The sequence below is a fragment of the Ornithorhynchus anatinus genome, chromosome 10 (genome assembly GCF_004115215.2).
Source record: "Ornithorhynchus anatinus isolate Pmale09 chromosome 10, mOrnAna1.pri.v4, whole genome shotgun sequence".
In the NCBI taxonomy this organism is placed as follows: Eukaryota; Metazoa; Chordata; class Mammalia; order Monotremata; family Ornithorhynchidae; genus Ornithorhynchus; species Ornithorhynchus anatinus.
The window spans coordinates 12,579,027-12,602,989 of NC_041737.1; the positions used below are offsets into that span (position 1 = coordinate 12,579,027).

Genomic DNA, 23,963 nt, shown 5'->3' on the forward strand with positions numbered 1-23,963 from the left:
TTTAGTATTTATGTTTTTAATAGCTGGAAGCAGCACGGTGTAGTGGATTGAGCATGGGCCTGGGAGTCATGTGGGTATGGAATGTGTCTGTTATATAGTTTATATGGTATATAGTTTATATGGTACTTTCCCAAGTGCTTAGTACAGGTCATGGGTTCTAATCCTAGTTCTGCCACTTGTTTGTTGTGTTACCTTACGCAACTCACTTCACTTTTCTGTGCCTCAGTTACCTCATCTTTAAAATGGGGACTAGGACTGTGAGCCCTTTTTGGGGCAGGGACTGTATGCAACATGATTTGCTTGTATCCACCCCAGTGCTTAGTACAGTGCCTGGCACAAAGTAAGTGCTTAACAAATACCGTCGTAATTATTATTATTATTATATGTTGAAGCTTATATATTTAGTGTTGGTTAGGTATTTAGTTCTGGCTTAGCTTTGCCACCTTTGTAACTCACTGTACTGTAAGCTAAATTTCTGTGTCTAAGTCCTGATTGAGAAATGGCTGTCAGTCATGAATTGGTTTCAGGTTTCTCCCTGCAAAACTCTGATAGACCAACTTTCATTGAATGCCACATGGGCAGTAATTGTTGCCCAGTGGCTTGGACTTTTGATCCCAAGACAGCTTAAAGTTAAAAAATAAATTGGTGGGGGCCACTTGCTCGCAAAACTTCAATTTTAAAAATACTGTTTTTTAAATTCCCTTTGCATCCAATGGTATTTATCACTTTTATTAAAGTGGTTCAAGGTTTTTTGGGTTTTTTTTAATTTGGTAAAGGAAATGTCATTATTAATCAGTTCTGTAGTTATTTTTATTTAAAGTTCCATCCCCAGAGCCCCAGATAATAAGGTATTTAGATTTGTAAGTCATTCTGCCTTTGCAAATCTTTGAACTTTTTGAAAAAGCCCTATTTTGGATCAGAAATAAGTAGGGATAATTTTAGATGCAAGAAATGTGCTCAGAAATTGGGCTGGAGTGAAAGTGAAAATAACCTGGATTAATTTTGCCATTTGACTATTGCGTGACCTTGGGCAAGTCACTTCACTTCTGTGCCTCAGTTCCCTCATCTGTAAAATGGGAATTGAGACTGTGTGCCCCGTGTGGGACATGGACTGTGACAACCTGATTAGCTTGTATCTACCCCAGCTGTTAGAACAGTGTCTAGCACATAGTAAGGACTTAACAAATACCGTTAAAAAAATAGAAAAACATACATGAAAGGTTGGGATTAGCAACAAAGTAAGTAAATTTATCGGACCGGTAGTCACCTACCATGACAGAAAGTCTATCCACTCTTTCAGCCTGAGGTATTGACAGTGGCAAAAACCCAGAACCTCCATCATGTAAATTTAAGATGTAATTGGCAAATAATGGGTGCATCAAAGATGCATTTGTAATGCAGCACAATTATTGCTTTGTAGAGGGCATTTTTGAGAAGTAGGCAGTAGCAAAGGGTGAATGAGAAAATGTTCAGCAGCCATATAGACTCTCAGGACAGTTAATAAATAAAAGTGGTTAAGCATGTTTGACTTTTTCCACACATCTAGCTTTGTAGCAGAGTATCACACAGATGAAAAACAAGAGTATGGACTGAGAGCCTCTGGCCCCAGTGTTCTCCTAAAGTCAGAATCCCTTTATGGAACCAGACTTTAGCAAATCTTGGAACTAGGAAAGCTCATATTTAATGACTTGACAATTTGTTCTCTAAACAGTCCCTGAAAGTAAAAATTGCTCTCATGGGCAGTTGACAGAAATCAAAGTTAAAATAAATTTATCCACATGCTTTTAGTCACTGATAAATTGTTTGCTATTTAAATTTCACCTGGTGCAATACATATCTTCTTGTAAGTTGTCACCTTCACATAAAACAATTTTAGGAGTAGAGGATTCATCCAAATTGTGTGAAGGCTTGCCGGTCTTTGACAAGCCACTGGTAAATTTGGAGACACATTTAGAGCATATCCAGGCTTCCAAGAAAATTTTAAGTGTGGTGACTATTCTAGTGTGAGCTCTTGGGAAACTGAGGTGTAAAGCCCAAGAACTTTCTTCAAATTCCACATATATTTTGGAAGATTTATAGATGAATAAATAGTCCTTAGGGGGGAAAAAAAAGCCCAAATGAAGGATTTTTTTCTGGACTGGTCACTGATTAAGGGATTGTAAAACCACCTGTATACTGTCAGCTCTGCCCCCTCAATTCTTTAACTAGAACTGCAGGACATAGGAGTATTTAGTCCTGCAAAGTATTGGAAGAGGGTGATAAAATATGAGTGTGGGCCTTAGTGGGGCAGGGGGGTGGGAAATGATCCCTGAATGCCACCCATCAATCAAATTAAGCTATTTATTGAATGCTAACTGTGTACAGAGCAATGTGCTAAGTGCTTGAGAGAGTTCGGTAGAGTTGGTAGACACTATCATTAACTAGAGGGATCAGTCAGTGGTATTGAGTGCTTACTATGTGCAAAGCATTGTTCTAAGCACTTGGGAGAGTATAATACAATGACAACAGTAATAAATGTGAACCCTGGAAAAAAATGTCTTGGGCATTATTATTTTTAAGCATTATTAATTTTGAGCTCAACTCTCCCTCCTGTGTTGCCCATAATTATTTTGTCAGAGGCTTCCATTGGAGTGATGTTATTTCCCTCTTAACTCTGGTGCCTTGGAAGCTAAGTGAGAGTGCGTAGGTCATGCCTCATAGGCCAGACAATGTAGGTCGTACATGCCCAGGAGCAGGAATGGGCAGAGTTGTATACCCATTTGGCACAGAGCCCCTATAAGACTAGAGCTCAAGAGTTTCTGCACCACCTCATGCTAACCCAGTGTAATTGCCTCCCCACAGACCAACTTGGCCTTGAAACTCTATTGCCCTGCAGGACTATTCCCTGACCATCTACCCATGGGGAAGCTAATAATAATTGTGGTATTTTTTAAGAATTTACTATGCACCGAGTATTCATTCATTCATTCATTCAAAAGTATTTATTGAGCGCTTACTATGTGCAGAGCACTGTACTAAGCGCTTGGGATGAACAAGTCGGCAACAGATAGAGACAGTTCCTGCCGTTTGACGGGCTTACGGTCTAATCGGGGGAGACGGACAGACAAGAACAATGGCGATAAACAGCGTCAAGGGGAAGAACATCTCGTAAAAACAATGGCAACTAAATAGAATCAAGGCGATGTACAATTTATTAACAAAATAAATAGGGTAACGAAAATATATACAGTTGAGCGGACGAGTACGGTGCTGTGGGGATGGGAAGGGAGAGGTGGAGGAGCAGAGGGAAAAGGGGAAAATGAGGCTTTAGCTGCGGAGAGGTAAAGGGGGGATGGCAGAGGGAGTAGAGGGGGAAGAGGAGCTCAGTCTGGGAACGCCTCTTGGAGGAGGTGATTTTTAAGTAGGGTTTTGAAGAGGGAAGGAGAATCAGTTTGGCGGAGGTGAGGAGGGAGGGCGTTCCAGGACCGCGGGAGGACGTGACCCGGGGGTCGATGGCGGGACAGGCAAGACCGAGGGACGGTGAGGAGGTGGGCGGCAGAGGAGCGGAGCGTGCGGGGTGGGCGGTAGAAAGAGAGAAGGGAGGAGAGGTAGGAAGGGGCAAGGTGATGGAGAGCCTCGAAGCCTAGAGTGAGGAGTTTTTGTTTGGAGCGGAGGTCGATAGGCAACCACTGGAGTTGTTTAAGAAGGGGAGTGACATGCCCAGATCGTTTCTGCAGGAAGATGAGCCGGGCAGCGGAGTGAAGAATAGACTGGAGCGGGGCGAGAGAGGAGGAAGGGAGTACTATCATGAGCACTTGGGTAGATAGGAGATGATCTGGTTGGACACAATTCCTGTCCCACATGGGGTTTACAGTGCAAGTAGGAGGGAGAACTTGCTCACCAGTCTTATACTGCTCATATCCTGGGTAAGTGAAAGCCCAGGAGAGTGGGAAAAAGATTGAGACATGTCAGTCCATAGTGTCTTCCCTTGAAAATGATGTGAGCATAGATCCTAGCACTGTTAACATTACCAACACTGCACTTCGTTTGGAGTCTTGGTAAGATTTTTGTGCTGCTAAACTCAATAATCAATCAAATCATTGGTATTTATTGAGCGTTTTCTGTGTGCAGAACATTGCACTAAGCAGTGAGAGTACAATACAATGGAGTTGGTAGACATGATCCCTCACCTCAAGGAGCTTACAGTCTAGTTGAAGAGACAGTAAAATAAATTACAGATAGGGTAAGCTGAGTAAATATTACATAAGCATTTTGGGGCTAGAAGTAGGTGAGTATCAAAGTGCTTCAGTGGTACAGACCCCCGTGCAGTGGTGACACAGAAAGGAGGGTGAATAGGGTTGGGAAAAGAGAGGTTATTCAGGAAATGTTTCTTGGATAATGATAGCTGGCATCTTAAGGCATAAGGGGAAGAAACCGTTTTGTTGGGGAACTCCATGTCTCTTAATTCGAGTTACTGTTGTTACTGTTTACTTTCAGAGAGTTACAGAAATGGCTATGATTTTTATGTTATGCTTAATAAAAATGTAGGACTGCCCCCACAACATTGTGGATCAGGAAAAGAAAGAATTGAGAACAAAATGCTATGTAAAGATTTAGGGTCTATCAAATTGACCAAATACTCTAAAACAGTAATGGTTCACATACATGCATAACGATATTGTTCATTTAATATTGAAAGCTGTTAGAGAGGCAGGGATTATGTATTTCAATTTTCTTTGTATTAAATTTTCTGACACAGTTCCAGCCCAAAATAGTCACTTAATCCATGCTATTTATGATTTCCTGATAAGTAAATATTCAACTAGGTAAGCAAGTAGTATATCATAGATGATAAAAAGAGGATTACTTTCATTTTGTGTAAATTTTAGGGTTAGAAATGAGCTATTTTAGTAATGAAATTGAATGCCTTACTGTGCAGATAGATAACAATAATTCCCAATACAATTTTGATTCAAATGGATTTACTGAGCTATAAATGGGAAATGGGCAGCCTTTCCCTTCTTGTTTTCCCACAATGAGGAAAGATTCAGTATGGATGCAGGGTGCTCATCCCTGAATTTCTGTATAATAGCTGATTGAGATTTTGGTTCCATCCTAATTCTGTTATATTGTGCTTTTCCAAGCACTTAGTATGGTGCTCTGCAGATAGTAAGCACTCAGTAAATATGATTTTTTTTTTCTGTTCTGTCCTCCTGTTCTTCAGCTAAGCATGCACTCCCTTTGGGTGGTTGTGGCTGTTGTCTCATTCCTTGCTTCTTTCAGTGTGAAATATTTTGTTTGCTTGACGTGCATATTTTGATCTCAGGATTTGGCCCATCTAATGGGTGTTTTTGACTTTCTTCTCCCTTCCTCTCTTTCTCTCTTTTCTTCCTCTCTACTCTCCTGGTCTTTTTTTCTTTCTCCCTTCCCAACCTGCTTGGAAACCGCCTTTCTCAACTTCTCTCCCCTGAGCTACTCTACTAAAGAAGAGTGGTGTTGCTTAGCAATGCTTTGCTGTTTAGTACTGTGGTGCTTGAGGAGGGGGTGGGGCTGAAATGCTGCCAGGCTGCTGTGACTGAGACAGCATCTAATGACAATCAGAGGGAGAATATCCAACATTTCTCTTCTGAATTTCTTTTGTCACCTTATTTAAAAATTAGGACTTAAAATTTTCCTTCTGCAAGGTGGTTTAGGAATGGTGTGGTTAATGCATGTACTTATATACATTACTGTGCTTAACTGGTGTAAATGTGTGATCCTGTGTATTTAAAGGATTCTGTTTATTTCTGTGTATTTAGAGAAGCAGCGTGGCTCAGTGGAAAGAGCTCGGGCTGGGGAGTCAGAGGTCACAGGTTCTAATTCCAGCTCCACCGCTTGTCAGCTGTTGACTTGAGGCAAGTCACTTACCTTCTCTGGGCCTCAGTTACCTCATCTGTAAAATGGGGATTAAAACTGAGCCCCACGTGGGACAACCTGATCACCTTGTACCCCCCGCCGCTCCAGTGCTTAGAGCAGTGCTTAAATACCGTCATTATTATTATTATTATTACATTTGTATTACTGCACTGGTAGAACACTATATATTATATATAGCTATGTCAGTATAAACCCAAGGACACATATACAAATACCCAAGAAGCTACACACATATGTGAGAAGCAGTGTGGTGTAGTGGAAAGATCTTTGATTTGGGATTGAGAGGTCTGGGGTTCTAATCTGGGCTCCGCCACTTCAATCAGTCATATTTATTGCATGCTTACTGTGTGCAGAGCACTATATTAAGCACTTGGGAAACTACAGCAGATTTGGTAGACATGTTGCCTGCTCACAACGAGCCCACAGTACACCATATGTCTGCCTTCCCTATTTATTTACCAAATAGCAGCAGTTGGGCTATCTTGCTACCACCCGTTCTGATATATCCCACCAGCAGACCTGGTTTGTAAAGAGCATTGCTGTTGCACTGTGGTTGTTGTTGTTATAGTTATTATTATTATTATTATATTTGTTAAACACTATGTGTCAAGCACTGTTCCAAGTGCTGGGATAGGTACAGGTTAATCAGGTTGGACACAGTCCCTGTCCCACATGGGACTCCCCATTTTACAGTTGAGAAAGCAGAAGCACAGAGAAGTTAAGCAGCTTGCTCAAACTCACCCATCAGGCAAGTGGTGGAGCCGGGATTAGAGAACCCAGGTCCTCTGACTCCCAGGCCTGTGCTACTTCCACAAGCAAATGACTGTGGTTATCCATCCACAGTCCAGATTTTCATTGCTGGCTGTCTTGTTCTGACATTTGATGTGGCTTGTAGCTGTTGCTGGTGAAATGGCTTATATGTGCTACCTTGGGTGGTAGTTCTCTCAGCCCTTTAAAAGGTTGGACACCACCATGTCTTTATTGATCTTGATGCCCTTTCAGTCTCCACACCCAAACTTTTATTCTCTCAAAGGACTTGCTGGATGCATAGTTTCAATTTCCTACATTTTTGTCTATTTGTTCACCTGCAGAAAATGTACCATGTCAGTAGTCCCATTCAAAGATAGTATTAGTTCACTGGACTGATGAATTATCCGTGGTATTTATCGAGTGCTTACCACTTGCAAGCATTGTACTAAGAACTTGGGAGGGTACAAAATCTTTGTTTTTGTTTAGGGTTTCCTGGGCATAAGCTTGTGTACAGTTTTGGTTTTCTTCAGACACTGTCAGGTCATAGAGCTATATAATTACCTTCAGGTGATTCATAATAATTAGTAGGTTGTCTTGGGTATGCCCTTCTAGAGGACAGTCATTAGCAGAATTTTCTGGATAACTGTCTCCAAGGCTTTTGCCTTGTGGCAAGTTGGGATGGAAGAGTTTCCTGGTATATCAGAAATATAATAATAATTTTGGTCCTTGTTAAGAGCTTACTATATGCTAAGCACTGTTGTAATCACTGGGGTAGATACAAGTTAATCAGGGTGGACACTGTCCCTGTCGCACATGAGACTCACACTCTTAATCCCCATTTTACAGATGAGGTAACTGAGGTGCAGAGAAGTTAAGTGACTTGACCAAGGTCACACAGCAGACAAATGGCAGAGCTGAAATTAGAACCCTGGTTCTTTTGGCGCCCGGGCTCTATCTGCTAGGGCTTGCTGCTTCCCTAGCACTGTGTTAAGTTCTTGGGAGAAGACACTTGGGTTAGTAGACATCCTTGTCCTCTAGGAGCTTACAAAGCTTGTGGTCCCTTTTCACGGTCTCAAGGATGGTGATCTAGAATGGCTTGATTAGAGGTTGACTTAGAACCACACAGCCTGGTTTTATTTACTCTGCTGGCTAAGGGGAAAGAGTCAGATAGGGTGCCTTATATTCTGACTCAACCAATCACATTATTGTGGAGGAGTCTTAAGAGTCTTAGTGAACTTTTCTGGCTAACCATATTTGCTTAGTATCTTCCAGAGCTCCGCAGAGAAGCAGCATGGCTCAGTGGAAAGAGCACGGGCTTTGGAGTCAGGGCTCATGAGTTCGAATCCCAGCTCTGCCACTTGTCGGCTGTGTGACTGTGGGCAAGTCACTTAACTTCTCTGTGCCTCAGTTCCCTCATCTGTAAAATGGGGATTAAGACTGTGAGCCCCACGTGGGACAACCTGATTCCCCTATGTCTACCCCAGCGCTTAGAACAGTGCTCGGCACATAGTAAGCGCTTAACAAATAACATTATTATTATTATTGATAGTATCAAGTGATTCTGTAACAGATATAAGAACAAACCATAGTAAAGATGTCGTGATGTTGACATTTTCACTATTACTGTACCAGTTAGGCTGCAATGATCATATCTTTCATTCAGTCAACCGTATTTATTGAGCACCTACTTTGTGCAGAGCACTGTACTAAGGGCTTGGGAGAGTACAGTGCAACAATAAACACATTCCCTGTCCACAGTGAGTTTATAATCTAGAGGTGGGGAAGATGGATAATATAAATAAAGAAATTACAGACATGTGCTATGGGGCTGGGAGTGGGGAAGAACAAAGGGAGCAAGTCAGGGTTCTGACTTATGGTTTGGTGGGAGGCAGTACTGTGATTCCAGGTAGTGTATGACTTTTCTACATACTAATATTGCACAAAACTCCTTGCTTTTATAAGCATCTTTGGTTGAAACTATCAAGTTTGTGTTTTTGAGACGAATGTCCCAGCCCGCTACTAATATTCTGTTTCTGAAGGGAGATTTTTGAGTAATTTTTTGTGTCCTCCACTAACTGCTTCCAAAGAAGGCAAATAAGACAGTTTGACTTGAGTGATGAACTAGGCAGCAAATGCAAAGTGATGTGCCTTTTTGGAAGACTTGGTAAAATAAATATTGGTGATATTTAACAAGTTTGCAAGGTATTTCGAATCCAGTTATGAAAGTGCTGATACTTTATAGGAAAGATTCTTCAGAACAAAGATACAGTAGATCTCTTACCCAATCAGGATAACCAGTCATTTTCATAATTGAAAAAAATTTCTCTCCAAGTTTCTTAGGGGAACAAAGCGTTATTGGGCAACATCCTCAGATTAATGGTGTCCATGATAAAGTGTGGGGTTTAAATTGGTGTCTTTGATTTGGTCCCTGAACATGGTACTTCAGTGCATCATACATCAAATGCATTTTTCAAGTGAGCTAAACCTTAAAGAACAGAGATAATTTATGAGTGCATACTTTGACACGTTCCCAATCACTCATTCCTCCCTCCACTTATTGCTTGATAGTGTGTGCCTGACCTACTACCCAATCACCATGCTTGTATTCAGAAGCCTTATGCAGAACAAGGCTGGCACTGAAACTGCTCTTAACTACTTACCCTACTTTGGAGGACATTCTATTAAAATATTATTTTCTCATTTTGAAGAAAGGCATGCTTTTTTTTTCCTGAATTGTTCGGGGCACTTAAATAGATTTCACACTTGTGTGGGTTTGAGAAAATCTAACGATATTCATAGTCATAAATGTTTTTTTTTTCCAAAAAAGAAAGCAATATCTACATATTGTCTACATCTCCAGTACAGTTTTCCCGGGAATTTTGCTCTGCAGTGATATTCATCTAATTTAGAATCTCTACATATACAGAATTCAGGTGCAGCATTATAATTGAAATGTTTATCTCCCCCAAACCCAGGCAATTCTAAATTATTGTTTCCCTGGTAATTACAGCTTTTATCTCAGACATGAATGAAACATTTTCTGTTTCTCTTCAATGCATTAAGTTTAATCTTTTAATTGGGGCCTACTTATAATGGTAGCAGGAACCATAATGGAATTACAATTTAGAATGTTTAGTTTGCTATAACATATAGTTTTGAATTTACATTCCTTTGGGCTTTTTTTTAAAAAAAGAGGGTAGAGTGTGGAAGGTTAAATATGCTCTTTTAAAATGCTCATTCGGTATAGAGATTGTTGATTTGATTGCTCAGTATTAGAATTATGTGCTCTATCCCTGCTTCCCTGGGCTGATGTGCGCATAAGTTGTTGTTGACATTTGTTAAGCACTTACTATGTGCCAGGGACTGTACTAAGCACTGGGGTAGATACAAGTGAAATACAGATATTATAGCTTTGATTCTGAAAACCTTTTAAGGAGATACTATCAAAATCTGATGTCATAGTGCTTTTTGGGTTTAGTCACAAAGATGCAACAACACAATCAGACAATTACGCATCCATTTATGATGCACATCTATGTATATCTTTGATGTTTGATTTTGGACATATCAGTCAGTAGTGTTTCTCGAGCACTTATTGTAGGCAGAGCACTCTAAGCATTTGGGAGAGTTCAGTATATCAGACACATCTCCTTAAATGTGAAATCAGTTTGTCTTTGGTGCTCCATATCTTGATCCTACTATTTCTATTCTTCCCAGGTATTTGGGGTGGGAGTGAGGAAGGTACTTAATGAACATGAGCTGAACGTTAGTGCATTCAGCTGTTCTCTGGCAATCAGTTCAGGTCTAATGTAAACTGCTTTAACTACATCTTAGGCTCTGATCCTCAAGAGGGCTGTTGGTATGAGACTAATCCTTTCCAAAATCAGGAGGATAAAAAAGAGGGTCCCTATAGGATTGTGCATTCTGGACTTGTTTTTTAATCCTGGCCCCCACTGTGGATGGGCTTCTAGGAGCATGGACCAACCCCATCAATCTCTGATACTATCCTTGCCATACTATGCCATATAAGGACAAGAGGATCTCTTTACCTTTAGGTTTTTAAGTTCAGAATTGTCAAATAGTTTTAGTGGGCTTAAGTTTTAAGAAAGAAAAAAAAACCCTTTTAGACAAACCAAATTTTCTTGTTACTTAATAATAATAATAATAATAATGTTGGTATTTGTTAAGCGCTTACTAGGTGCCGAGCACTGTTCTAAGCGCTGGGGTAGACATAGGGGAATCAGGTTGTCCCACGTGGGGCTCACAGTCTTCATCCCCATTTTACAGATGAGGGAACTGAGGCCCAGAGAAGTTAAGTGACTTGCCCACAGTCAAACAGCCGACAAGTGGCAGAGCTGGGATTCGAACTCATGAGCCCTGACTCCAAAGCCCGTGCTCTTTCCACTGAGCCACGCTGCTTCTCCAATTTTACTTCAGTTAAATGCTAATTCCCCAACCACCTCCCCTTCTCCCCGCTCTCAGAAATCTGTAAATTTCCTTAGTTGCTGATGATTACTCATTTCACAAACATTTTAGCTTTGAGGATGATAGTAGAAGGTGCCTTATGCTGCTACATATGGTGGTGTTAGGTGGGTGTCTGTCAGGAATAATCGGCCAGTGAGGTACCTTTGTTTTCTTCATCCTAAAATACCAAAATTGAATAAACGATGCATTTCGGAAAAAACAAAACCTAAAATGGTCATGGAAGTGTTGGATTTTCATTCTTTTCTTCACGAGATAATATTTTGAGATTAGGCAGAGGTACGACATGCTAATATACTTTTTATCTGGGAACTTTGTGCCAACAACCTGGCTTTAGCCCTGGGCTGGTGTTTTGGGGTGGGTTGTGAGAGAGGAGACAGGTTTTCACCTTGCTTTATTCTGCTGTCAGATAGTCTCTGGGAATAATGGCCACCACATCAGTTTATTTTACACAATTAGAGGAAGTAATGAGATGGGCCTAAAAAAATGAAAATGATTCACAACTTGAGAAAATGTCCAGAAACTGCTGTGTTAACTGCATTCATTTGTGCAGGACCCTTCAAAGTTAAGTTGTAAAAAGATAGTTCAGGAAGGGATTTAGTATTTCAGACAAGTTTCAGAATAAGAATAGGTATGCCAATGGCCTCAGGCAAGAATGATTAGCAGAAGTGATAGAATTAAGTTACAGGGAATTCCTCTCTTCCCTGCTTTGAGGGAGTGATAAAATAGTACCCTTCAGCTGTGCTAAGTCCATAAGTTTGGCATTGTGGAAATTGAAAAAGCAAAACTAAAAACTGATTTCAAAACAATAAAGCAATCAATCAGGGGTGTTTATTGAGCTCTTACTGTGTGCAGAGCATTGTACTAAGCTCTTGGGAGACTACTAGGCAGGAGAGTTGATGGGCATGTTCCTCACCCACAAACCTAGAGAGGAGTCAGACACTGCTATAAATAAACCACGGAAATGTACAGAGATGTTGAGGGTGGGATGCCTCTCAAGTGCCTAAAGGTAAAGATGTGAGTGCATAAGTGACAACAGAAAGAGTGAGTAGGGGACAAGAGGGCTTAATCGTGGAAGGCTTCTTGGAGTAGATGTAATTTTAATAAGACTTTGAAGGTGGGGAGAATGCTGGTCTCATGTGGAGGAGGCGGGGGAGTTTCAAGTCAGAGGGAGGATGTGGGAAAGGGGTCAGCAGTGAGATACATGAGAATGAGGCACTGTGAGCAAACTGGTATTAGAGAAATGAAGTGTGAGGGCTGGGCTGTAGTAGGAAATCAAACCAATTGCAGAATGACATGTAGGCCATCCCCATAACACTTATGTCTATATCCCTAATTTATAATATATCCCTTATTAATGTCTGTCTCCATTTCTAGACTGTAAGCTCATTGTGGGCAGGGAATATGTCTCATATTGTTGTACCTTACTCTCCCAAGCACTTAGAACAGTGTTCTGCACACAGTACGTGCTCTATATATGATGGATTTATTAGTCTGTAAGCGCCTTGTGGTAGGTACCATCTATATACCTACTCTACCAAGCATTTATTACAGGGCTCTGCACATAGCAAGCTCTCAATAAATACCATTGATGGGTAGAGAAATCATATTGGGATCAACATTTAATGAGAACTAAATTTATATATATATGTAAAATGCAGCAGTTCAACTGGTTGGGATCATATGATCCAATAGCTGGGTTTGCCTAGTGTTGATAGGGCTGTGCCTGCCTCAGAAACTGCCTCAGGTGCCCCTTGGGGGCAAACAAGCTTTTTCGGACAGTTTTTGCTATTTTAATTGCTTGTAATTGGAGAAGAAAGTGTAAGTAAAGAATCAGAAAATCTGGGGTGTGGCAGTACACTGTTAGCACATTAGGAGCAATCCCAGTGACATTTTAATGTACTGACGTTGGTGGATCAAAGTTTTTCTTAAACCCTATTTTTATCATTTTCTACTTTATATCTTAAGCAGAGTGGCAGAGAGATCACCCTTTGACCTTAGGGTTGATTTCCAGCATTGTTTATGGAGCACAACAGTTTGAAAAAAATTCGCAGGTCTAATTTTGGATTTAGAAAAAGTAGAAAGGCAGGGGTAATTCAAGCCTAAGGTGAACACTTTTTGGACATTGAGCTATAAAAAAGTAATAAACATGGTCTGTATTAAAGTACAGAAAATGGGCACATTTTCCTTGAAATTTGAATATATTCCTTTCAGGTTGGGTATCGATTCCCACGTTTATCTTGCGTTCTATTTAACCCCAGAGGAAATCAGATACCTGTTTTATGTGGCACACACATTCCTACAGACTTTCTCAGCAAGGTTCTATAGGAGAGTGTGGAGTCTTCCCCCTTTGGGCGACAATTTTAAGGCTGCAGTACTTTTGTGTAGAGGGTGTATAGAAGTTCATTCATTCAATTGTATTTATTGGGCATTTACTGTGTGCAGAGCATTGTACTAACCACTTGGGAGAATACAGTACAACAATAAACAGTCATATTCCCTGCCCACGATGAGTTTACAGTCTAGAATTCTGAAAGGTGGTGTGGCTGTTTGTTAACCATTTGAATTAAAATGTGAAGTGTGATTTTTTAAATATCTTTTCTTTTTTCCCTTTATTCTAGGACATACCTATGGTCCATAGGTCAAAACGAATGTTCTTGTTGAGGCAAAGGCCCTCTACCCCCCCACCCCAAAGTTCACATTTTATTTTTGCATTCATTTCATTTCATTTTATTTTTTTTAAAAAACAAACTACTACTGTGGAGGATGCAAAATAAATTATTTTATTTCAACCATAGAGAACGGGGTTAATACAGGCCAGGCCTATATCTCTATCAAGGGAAGTAGACTATCCACAATGTTTAGGGATGTGTACTATCCAGCATCCATGAATTTTTCCTCCAGTAACTGTACCTCGCTTGTGATTGTCCCAAATGTTGCCAAAGTCTTTACCCCTGTCTGAGAAACTCCCTCCCCATTCAAATTGACCAACTGGACCTCTCCCCACTTTCAGAGCCCTCCTAAAAAACTTCCACCACCACCAGGAGTCACTCCCCAATTCATCCCAACCTTCTTGGCCAAATCCCCACTTTCCCCACCATATCATCCTGTCTGTGACTTTAGCAATCAGTCAATCAACCACTGGTATTGTTGAGTGCGTACTGTATGGAGAGCACTGTACTAAGTGCCTGGGAGAGTACAGTACCATAGGGTTGGTAGACATGATCCTTGTCCACACCAGAATAGTTCTGCATTCATTTGTTTGTGAAGTTCATTGCCTTTTTTCATCACTTGTATTTTTGTTCTTTTATCTAGTGTGTGTTTGCAAATTGTATCCCCTTGCTTCCCACAAGAACTTATTTCTTCAGCACATAGGGGACACTCAAGTGCTGCTGATAATAAACATCCTTTGCCATTTTCCCTCTTTAGACTGCTAGTCTATGCATTTATCCAAACCCTCCTTGATAATGAAATTACACCCCCATCTTTCTTCTAATAACCCTTTTAGAAGGGTAATCTGTGAATTTCTCCAAACCCTTCTGGAACTTGGTATTTTCTGCCTGCAAAACTCCCAAGGTCTTGTGTCCTACATGCTTACAATCCACTTTGTGAAGAAATGTTTCCCTTTGGGTGTTTGAACTTCTCTCTTTCAAACTTCAATGGCTGCCTCCTTTTCCTGTTGTGGAATTGGCTGAACAACTCTGTATGGTAGATTTTAATCACGTCCTCTCCACCCCACCTTTTTGGCCTGAAGAGTCCTAGTTTCTTCTTATTACTAATATTTGTTGAGAGTATAATTTGTGCATAGTACTTAAACGCTAGTGAAAATGCAAAAAACAAAACAAAACCCAAAACATACCTTGGAAATTGAAGGCAGTCCCTGCCCACAAAGAACTTATTATCTAGGAAATGAGGGAAGACAATCCCAGATAAATAACTTTTAAACATTCAAATTTACCCCAACCCACCCTTCCCTCCCTTCCAGTTCAGAAAGAGTGGCCATGCTCCTGTCTCCCTATCTTTCTTTAATAATGTTAGTATTTGTTAAGCGCTTACTTTGTGCAGAGCACTGTTCTAAGCGCTGGGGTAGATATAGGGTAATCAGGTTGTCCCTCGTGAGGCTCACAGTTAATCCCCATTTTACAGGGCACAGAGAAGTTAAGTGACTTGCCCACAGTCACACAGCTGACAGGTGACAGATCCGGGATTCGAACCCATGAACTCTGACTCCCAAGCCCAGACTCTTTCCACTGAGCCACGCTACTTCTTTTCTTTATTTGAATATGTCTTCAACTCCTAAGTCACTGTGACTGTCCTTTTCTGGACCTTGTTCACTCTTCTTAAAATTTGGCTCCCAGTACCGATTCTGTCATTTCAAGCAGCGTGGCTCAGTGGAAAGAGCACGGGCTTTGGAGTCAGAGGTCACGGGTTCAAATCCCAGCTCAGCCATTTGTCAGCTGTGTGACTATGGGCAAGTCACTTAACTTCTCGGTGCCTCAGTTACCTCATCTGTAAAATGGGGATTAAGACTGTGAGCCCCACGTGGAACAACCTGATTCCCCTGCGTCTACCCCAGCGCTTAGAACAGTGCTCGGCACATAGTAAGCGCTTAACAAATACCAACATTATTATTATTATTATTAAGTAGTTGCAAAACGGTGCCTCTTATTTTGTTTTCTCCCCCTTTGCTAATGATGCCTAATGTTTAGGTGGTCTTTCTAGCTGCTGCCCTGCCTCGGGCCAATTATTTAAAAGAAGAGTTGACAATGATCAGTGACCTCCTTTCAGAGTTGAGACTGAAGGGGTTCTGTTTGACTCTTTTTTTTTTTTGTTCCGTGTCGTACATTTATCTTTAGACCTATCTCCGGCTACTATTGGAGAAGTGGGCTGCCCTGAAAAGTTTCTTAAAGATCCCCAAATTACTTCTTGGTGGTAAGGTGGCCGTGCCAGATTCGAAGAGGCCTTGCCAGAGCCTTTACCATCCCCAGTGAGGTAAATCTTCTCCACTGATTGCTCCATCTGGGAAAGAGACTATGTTCGTTATAATAATGATAGTATTTAAGTACTTACTTTGTGCCAAGCACTATTCTGAGCATCGTTATGATTGCTTGCTATCTACCCCAGCATTTAGGACAGCATTTTGCACATAGTAAGCACTTAATTACAATAGTTATTATTTTTACTATTTTTAATAATAATAAAAAAGGTGTGTAATAATTCCAGCCCTATTCAACCTCTACTACAGAACTACCCTTGGGGATAATAATAAAGGTATTTGTTAAATATTTACCATGTGCCAGGCACTGTACTAGGCCCTGGGGTCGATACAAGGTAATCAGGTTGGTCACAGTGGGGTTCACATGTGAGGTTCACAGTCTTAATCCCCATTCTACAGATGAGGTAACTGAGTCACAGAGAAGTGAAGTGACTTACCCCAAGCCACACAGCAGTCAAGTGGCAGAAACGGAATTAGATGCAACAAGGGATCTGGAAGTTAGAGGCAGAATGTGATTCTAATTGCATAGTAATGCTGTTTGGACTCAACAGGATGAATCCATTGTTAAGATCCTCACATCCTTCATACAGGAACTCCTTTTTGGTGATGACTCATCTTCTGAGTGTGCTTCCAAAGTAGACCCACAGATGATTTCTGAACCTTTCTCAGAATCCGCAAAGTACTATAGATTGGCAATTTAGTGTGAAGATTGAAGTGATTCATGCTCCTGTACCTTGCAAACCTACACACAACCACCAGTGAATCTTCATGCCGTGGAGTTGCCTGCTGCCACTCAGTCCTGTTACAGCATATTTTCTAACTTTGCCTGGAAATTCAAGAAGGTTGAAAATATAGAAGGCTGATGTGTCCTTTGGAAGGCCTGTAGACAGACTTTGGCACAGAAGAACACAGAATCCCAAGTCAGGAGACCTGGGTTCTAATTCTGGTTCTGCCACTTTCCTTCTGGGTGACCTTAGGCAAGTCACTTAACTTATCTGTGCCTGTTTGCTCAGTTACAAAATGGGGATAAAGTACCTGTCCTCTCTTCCTCAGACTGTGAGCCCTCTGCAGGACAGTGCTGATGTAAGATCTGATCATCCTGGGTTTACCCCTAGTGCTTAGCGCATGATAAATTTTCAGTTAAGACCATTATTATTAGTATGGAATTAAAATTTGGACAAACCTGAAGATAATGCAGGGCAATTAGAGGATGCAGTCTTGTTTATGGTTGTGAGATCAGGACCTTTCATTCATTCAGTCATATTTACTGAATATTTACTGTGTGCAGAGCACTATACTAAGCACTTGGGAGAGTTCAATATAACAATAAACAGACAAATTCCCTCCCCATAACTTGCTTACTATCTATACCTGCCACCCAAACAAGTCCCAGATTACTTCCTCCAGTGACATCTTTGTGTGTTATTTCACGTAAATTTGAGGGTCAGAAGGACCTGGGTTCTAATTCTGGCTCTGCCACTTGTCTGCTGTGTGATCTTGGGCAAGTCGCTTTACTTCTCTGTGCCTCGGTTACCTCATCTGTAAAATGGGGAATAAGACTGTGAGCCCTATGTGGGACAGGGACTGTGTCCAACATGTTTAGCTTGTATCTACCCCCAGCATTTAATAAAGTGTCTGATACATAGTAAGCACTTAACAAATATATTTTTTTAAAAAAGTGGGAAAACAGGATTGTGAACAGTGAGGTCCTATAACACATTTGGCCCACCAGTACCAAAGCCACGGCGGGGCGGAGCATGTGGTGAGAGTGGATGTCAGAAGGATGCCTGAACAAGCCCTCTTTAAGTGAGCTGGAATGGGGAAGCTGAAAATAGGGAATGAGCCAGTCAGTGGCATTGATTGAGCACTTTTGTTGCAGAGCACCATATTAGGTGCTTGGGAAGACATAAGTAACCATATAATGGGACCTCAAATGACCCAGTGCTTAGAACAGTGCTTTGCACATAGTAAGTGCTTAACAAATGCCATAATTGTAGTCTGTAAGTTCCTTGTGAACAGGGATGGTGTCTACCATCTCTGTTCTACTCTGCCAAGTGCTTAACATCAGTTGATGATGGGATTGACATGTGGCGAAACAGTAGATGGTTGGGCGGTAGTGAGAAAACAGGTCAGCTCAGTGTGCCACAGTCAGAAATGGAGTGAATTAGAACAGTCTTTGGGTAAATCATGACACCAAATCAAAGGAAAAATTAAATTGTGCCAAGCACTAAAGATTAAGAAATGTGCCAGGAAAACAAGGGACTGTCTCCTCAGGCTTGCACTAGGGAAGGAATTGGCAGTGGTGCATTGTCCTTACTCACCACACTCCCTGCAAAGATAGAAGCTCACCTTCAGTAATATCATTACAGAACCTCAAGGACAGATGTGTATAAATACGCCTCTAAAAGGGAGTTTTTAAACTGCCTCCAGCATTCCAGTAGGTCATGCCATTTTTCTTTTTTTTTTTTAACTGCTCCTTTCAGCTTTTTCCTAATTAAAGCTTGCATTTTTTTCCCTTGGCTTCCTTTTCTAAAATTAAATATCCTTGGTTTGGTATTTTTAGGCTTTCAGCCTCCCCAGCAAAAATGTTAAATTTATCAAGGTCTGGTTACCACTGCTGACTGACTTCCACATCTTCCTCCTGCATCCAGTTCTGTCCCTCTCAAAATTAAATCGAATCAATCAATCTCTTTATTGAGCACTTAACTGTTTGCAGAGCCCTTCACTAAGCACTAAGGAGAGTACAATATAACAGTTGGTAGACATGTTCCCTGCCCACAATGAGATAAAGACTATTATCTTTCCTTGTAGGGTCTAAGACAAGTAATTTTCCTGTTCAGAAATTGATTTTCATAAGTCTGTGTGTTGACCAATGTTACTCCCTGCCCTAGTTTATAAATCAGGCTTGGACTATTTGGGGGGGCTTGTGGCCAACCTCCCAGCACTACTGCCTGGCATTTTAGGGGCCGAGCTTCATCCTTCCATTGGAATGGATGATGGGTGAAGTGGGAAATGCCTTTTAAACACAGAAGCAGCGTGGCCTTGTGGATACAGCACGGGCCTGAGAGTCAGAAGAACCTGGGTTCTAGTCCTGATTCTACCACTTGGTCAAGTCACTTCACTTTTCTGTGGTTGTTACCTCATCTGTAAAATGGGGATTGAGACTGTGAGCCCCAAATGGGACAGGGACTGAGTCCAACCCAATTTGCATATATCCACCCCAGTGCTTAGTACAGTGCCAAGCACATAGTAAACACGTAAAAATATCATAATTATTATCATCATTGTTATTTTAACACCTTTGAGAACACTGGGGACTTTGTGCACAGACTACGTGGAGGGGAGTAGTTAAGGTTGGTTTTCAAAGTTTGTCTCCCCCTTGTAACTTGTAAACTACTTGAGGGCAGGAACTGTCTTCACTGTATAGTAATAAATAATAATGTGGTATTTGTTAAAAATCTTACTATGGTTCAAGCACTGTGCATCGGGCACAATCCCTGTCCCATGTGAGGTTCTCAGTCTAAAGGGGGAGGGTGGACAGGTATTGAATCCCCACTTACTGATAAGGAAACTGAGGCACAGAGAAGTTACCTGAGTAGCCCAAGTTCACACAAGGTGGAAGAGCTGGGATTAGTCCCATGCTCTTTCCAGTAGACCTTGCTGCTTTTATTAAGTATATCCAAGCTCCTAAAACAGTACAATGCCTAAAAAAAGGCCCTCAATAAATACTAGTAATAAGATGAGTTTTCAGTTCCCCCAGTCTCATCCAAGAGAAGCAACATGTCCTAGTGGGTAGAGCCCCAAGTCTGGGAGTCAGAAGGACATGGGTTCTAAACTCTGCTCTTACACTTTTCTGCTCTCTGACCTTCGCAAGTCACTTAACTTCTCTGAGCCTCAGTCACCTCCTCTGTAAAATGGGGATTGAGACTGGGAGCTCCATGTGGGACATGGACTTTGTCCAACCTGATTAGCTTGTATCTATCACAGTGCTTAGAGAGTGCCTAGCACATAGTAAGCACCTAAAAGATACCTCTTAAAAAAAAAGTTTGCAGATCACTTTCCTGATCCTGTTAGGACACTAGACATTTTTTGTTCACCAAATAATTTTTGTTCAAGTTTGGAATTTCCATCTCATGGGATTCCATGATCCTACCCTTGCCCCTTCCTATTTTTGTATGTTATTTTTTGTTTCCTTTACCCCAGTCCTTTCTCTCTCTATTGCTGTCCTAGTCTGAGAGCTGATCCTGGTGTTTCCTGTAGAGAATAGCATTATCTTCATCATACTCTGTATGCTCGTATATAATTCCAGAAGAATATGTATGGTGATGGATAGATAGAGATATCAGTATCTCTAGCCACTCTAGCCTGTAAGCTCATTGTAGGCAGGGAATGGGTCTGCCAACTCTGTTATACTGTATTCTTCCAAGCACTTAATACAGTGCTAAGCACTTAATAAATGCTCAATAAATACCAATGATAGATATTGATGGACAAATACATCTACTCACATACACATGCAGCAACACTCTGTCTCACGTTTCTTTTTTTCCCCTTCTCATCACCATGGGCCTCACAAACTGTCAAGCATACCAAGTGACCCATTTTACTCTATCATTAGTGGTAATATTTGCATATTTTGGCTTTGTTCTTTGCCAGTTTCCACATCTGCGAGCTTCTTAGATGAGCTGTATAATCTGCCCTCATTGTTTCCCTCAAATGCTGTCAGATTTTCTTCAAACTATCTCGTCGATCCTATGACCTGAACCTGACTCTCTCAAGGGGTTGTCAGTTTGTGCCTCATGCTTTGTCATGCTCATCAGTCTTCCCCTGGTTTTTAGTCTGATCATTCCTTTTTCATATTTTTCCTTTTTAGTGTCAGCAACCTGGTATTTTATTTCTCAGTATTGGCTACTAGGAACATTATCCTGATACAAACATCCTATACAAACATCAACCTGTTTGTATAGATGGTGGCTTCTTTCTTGTTCACATGTTTATCCACAAGCGAATGGAATTTGTTTTCACAGGATGTTGGTTGACATTAGTTGTGAAGGCAGAAAATACCAGGAGGCCCAAGGGGGGGGTTTGATAAGCTCAAAAAAAGCAGCTGCCTAGTGAGAAAAGAAGCAGTGTGGTCTAGTGGAGAGAGCACAGGCCTAGGAGTTCAGAGGATTCGGGTACTAGAATGGGCCTGGGTTTTAATCATGACTCCACCACATGCCAACTGTGTGGCCTTGGGCAAGTTACTTAACTTCTTTGTGTTTGTGCCTCAGTCTTCTCATCTGTTAAATGGAGATTCAATAACTGTTCTCCCTCCCCCGTTAGACTGTGATGAGCCCGTGACTGGCATGATTATTTTGTATCTACCCCAACTCTAAGGAGAGTGTTTGGAGCATAAAAAGTGTATATTTAATACCACAATAAGACTATGGATGAGATCATGGGGAAGCAGTGTAGCCTTGTGGATAGAACATGGGCCTAGGATTCAGAAGATGATGGATTCTAATTCTGGCTCTGCCACTTGACTTCTTTGTGACCTTCGGCAAGTCACAACTTCTCTGTGCCTCAGTTACCTCACCTGTAAATGGGAATTAAGACTTTGAGCCTCATATGGAACATGGACTGTGGCCAACCTGATTTGTTTGTATTTACCCAGGGCTTAGAACAGTATGTAGCATGTAGTGAGTGAGTACATGAATACCAGAAAAAAGAGTGGTGGATAATGGGTTACTTGAGGGAAGGTTAGATTTGTAGAGTGGAAAAATTAGGGCTAAGGTGGCATATCCCTGAAGAGGGTGGATTTCTAGAGAGGTCAGCCATCTTTCAGGTTCTCCAAAAATCTGGTTTCCATTGTTGGAGGCAGAATACCAGGTACAAGTGAATCAGGTTGGACACAATCCTTGACCTACAGGGGGCTAACAGTCTAAGTAGGAGGATGAATAGGAAAACGGAGGCACTGAGAGGTTAAGTGACTTGCCCAAGGTCACACAGCACACATTTGCAGAACAGGGATTAGAACTCAGGTCCTCTGATTCCTAGGCCTGTGTTCTTTCCACTCTGCCATGCTGCTTCTCAAGGTTGTCTTGTGCTCTCCTGTTGTACAGCAGTCATCTAAAAATTAGCTTGTAAATCACCAGGTGAGTTCATATTTTAGCCCCTAACCCATAAGCCCCATTTTCTGACTGCTTGAAACCACAGCAGAATGTGATAAAGAGCAGCAATAAAGCAGTAGCAAGTGCAGGCAAATTTGATAATAAAAATTCCCCTCTTTGTTAATGAGGCTATTGGGAATATGCCGGCTGCAAATCATTCTGAATGAATTTAGTAATTCTTTATTATTTATTAAAGCAAGCGCTTAGTACTCTTCTTGCACTTTGCATTTCTGTTGTCGTGCCTCATTATAGCATACCAGCTTCCCAAACAGTTTGGTGACATAACCAGCCCACCTTACCCATGAGGCACCGAGACAATAAGCAACTTGTCCCAAGCCTCTCAGAGAAACTACCTTTGGCTGTGCCTTACTCTGCCAACTTGCCTGTCTGCCCACACTCTTTTGCAACAAGGACCAAAACAGCCAGAAATGATCTTGCCTTCCTGGAATATTATTCTTCTGAGGGGCTATTCTAAGCTGTCAGAGAATTCTCCCAATTGGTTTGTAAGGTCCACACCAAATATTATCGATTCACTACATCCCCTCAGCTTCTTGGGACCCTTCCCAGATTTGCCGCCAATTCCATTCATAATAATAATAATACTGTTGGTATTTGTTAAGCGCTTACTATGTGCAGAGCACTGTTCTAAGCGCTGGGGTAGATACAGGGTAATCAGATTGTCCCACATGAGGCTCACAGTCATCGTCCCCATTTTACAGATGAGGTAACTAACTGAAGCACAGAGAAGTTGTGACTTGCCCACAGTCACACAGCTGACAAGTGGCAGAGCCGGAATTCGAAACCATGACCTCTGACTCCCAAGCCTGGGCTCTTTCCACTGAGCCACGCATGATCTGACTAAACAGGGATAGTTGGGGGAAGCCATGCTGAAAAGCATGCTTGATTTTTCTCAAACGGGCTCTTCACTGCATAATCTGTAACCTTGAGGGGGTGGTCCAAAATGGCTGTGACCATCTGTTGCCATATATGATTTTTTTTTCATGATTCCCAAACTAGGAAATACTGGGAAGAGTGTCAGTCTATATCAGTCAGTCTTATTAAATGCTTACTATTTACGGAGTGCTTTACTAAGCGCGTGAGAGAGTACAGTACAAATAAATTAGCAGATATGTTCCCTGCCCATGATGAACTTGCAGTCTAAAGGATGAAAGCCAACCATCTTCCAAGGCCAGAACGTAACTCTCCCATGTTCTCTACAGCCAAACTACCCCCCACCTAGGGATTTCTTGATGGTTGGCTTACACTTAGTTCTCTTATAATGATCTCGATGAACCCTGAGTTAAGAAGTCACACAATAGTGTGTCAGCGCACAAGCTCACAACCATTTCTTTCAGCATTGCATCCCATATGTTTTCAGAAAAAAACGACCCTAATTTGCAACAGCTTTCTGTCCAAATCACATAATGAAACACATGCTATGGCAGAACTGAATGTGTTCGGTTATGTTTTTGTGTTTATTTGCAGAAGCCATTATTGTTGTTCCATCATCGTCATGATTGTCTATGACATTTATTGACAGTAGCACCTTCTGTCTTAGGCAGATCATTACACTAAACCAAGGCACTCGGAAACACTGTATCCTGTCCTGAAAGAGTTTGCACTTTTATGGAGGAAGTAGAAACAAATTGTAGAAGATACATTAGTCAAAAGAGTAAAAACATATATAC

The 23,963-nt window shown here is 41.3% G+C and overlaps 1 protein-coding gene across 3 annotated transcripts in view; it reads left to right on the top strand.

Moving 5' to 3' along the window:
* FARP1 (FERM, ARH/RhoGEF and pleckstrin domain protein 1) overlaps positions 1 to 23,963 on the top strand; it is a 240,275-nt gene that overhangs the window by 23,579 nt on the left and 192,733 nt on the right. Inside the window, exon 1 of one of the 3 annotated variants that reach the window (XM_029073299.2) lies at positions 16,099 to 16,119. The exons of the other annotated variants lie outside the window; for them this stretch is intronic. The gene's annotated coding sequence lies outside the window, so the exon portion shown is untranslated. Of the gene's footprint in view, positions 1 to 16,098; positions 16,120 to 23,963 lie in introns of those variants that run through there. 3 annotated transcript variants of the gene reach the window in all.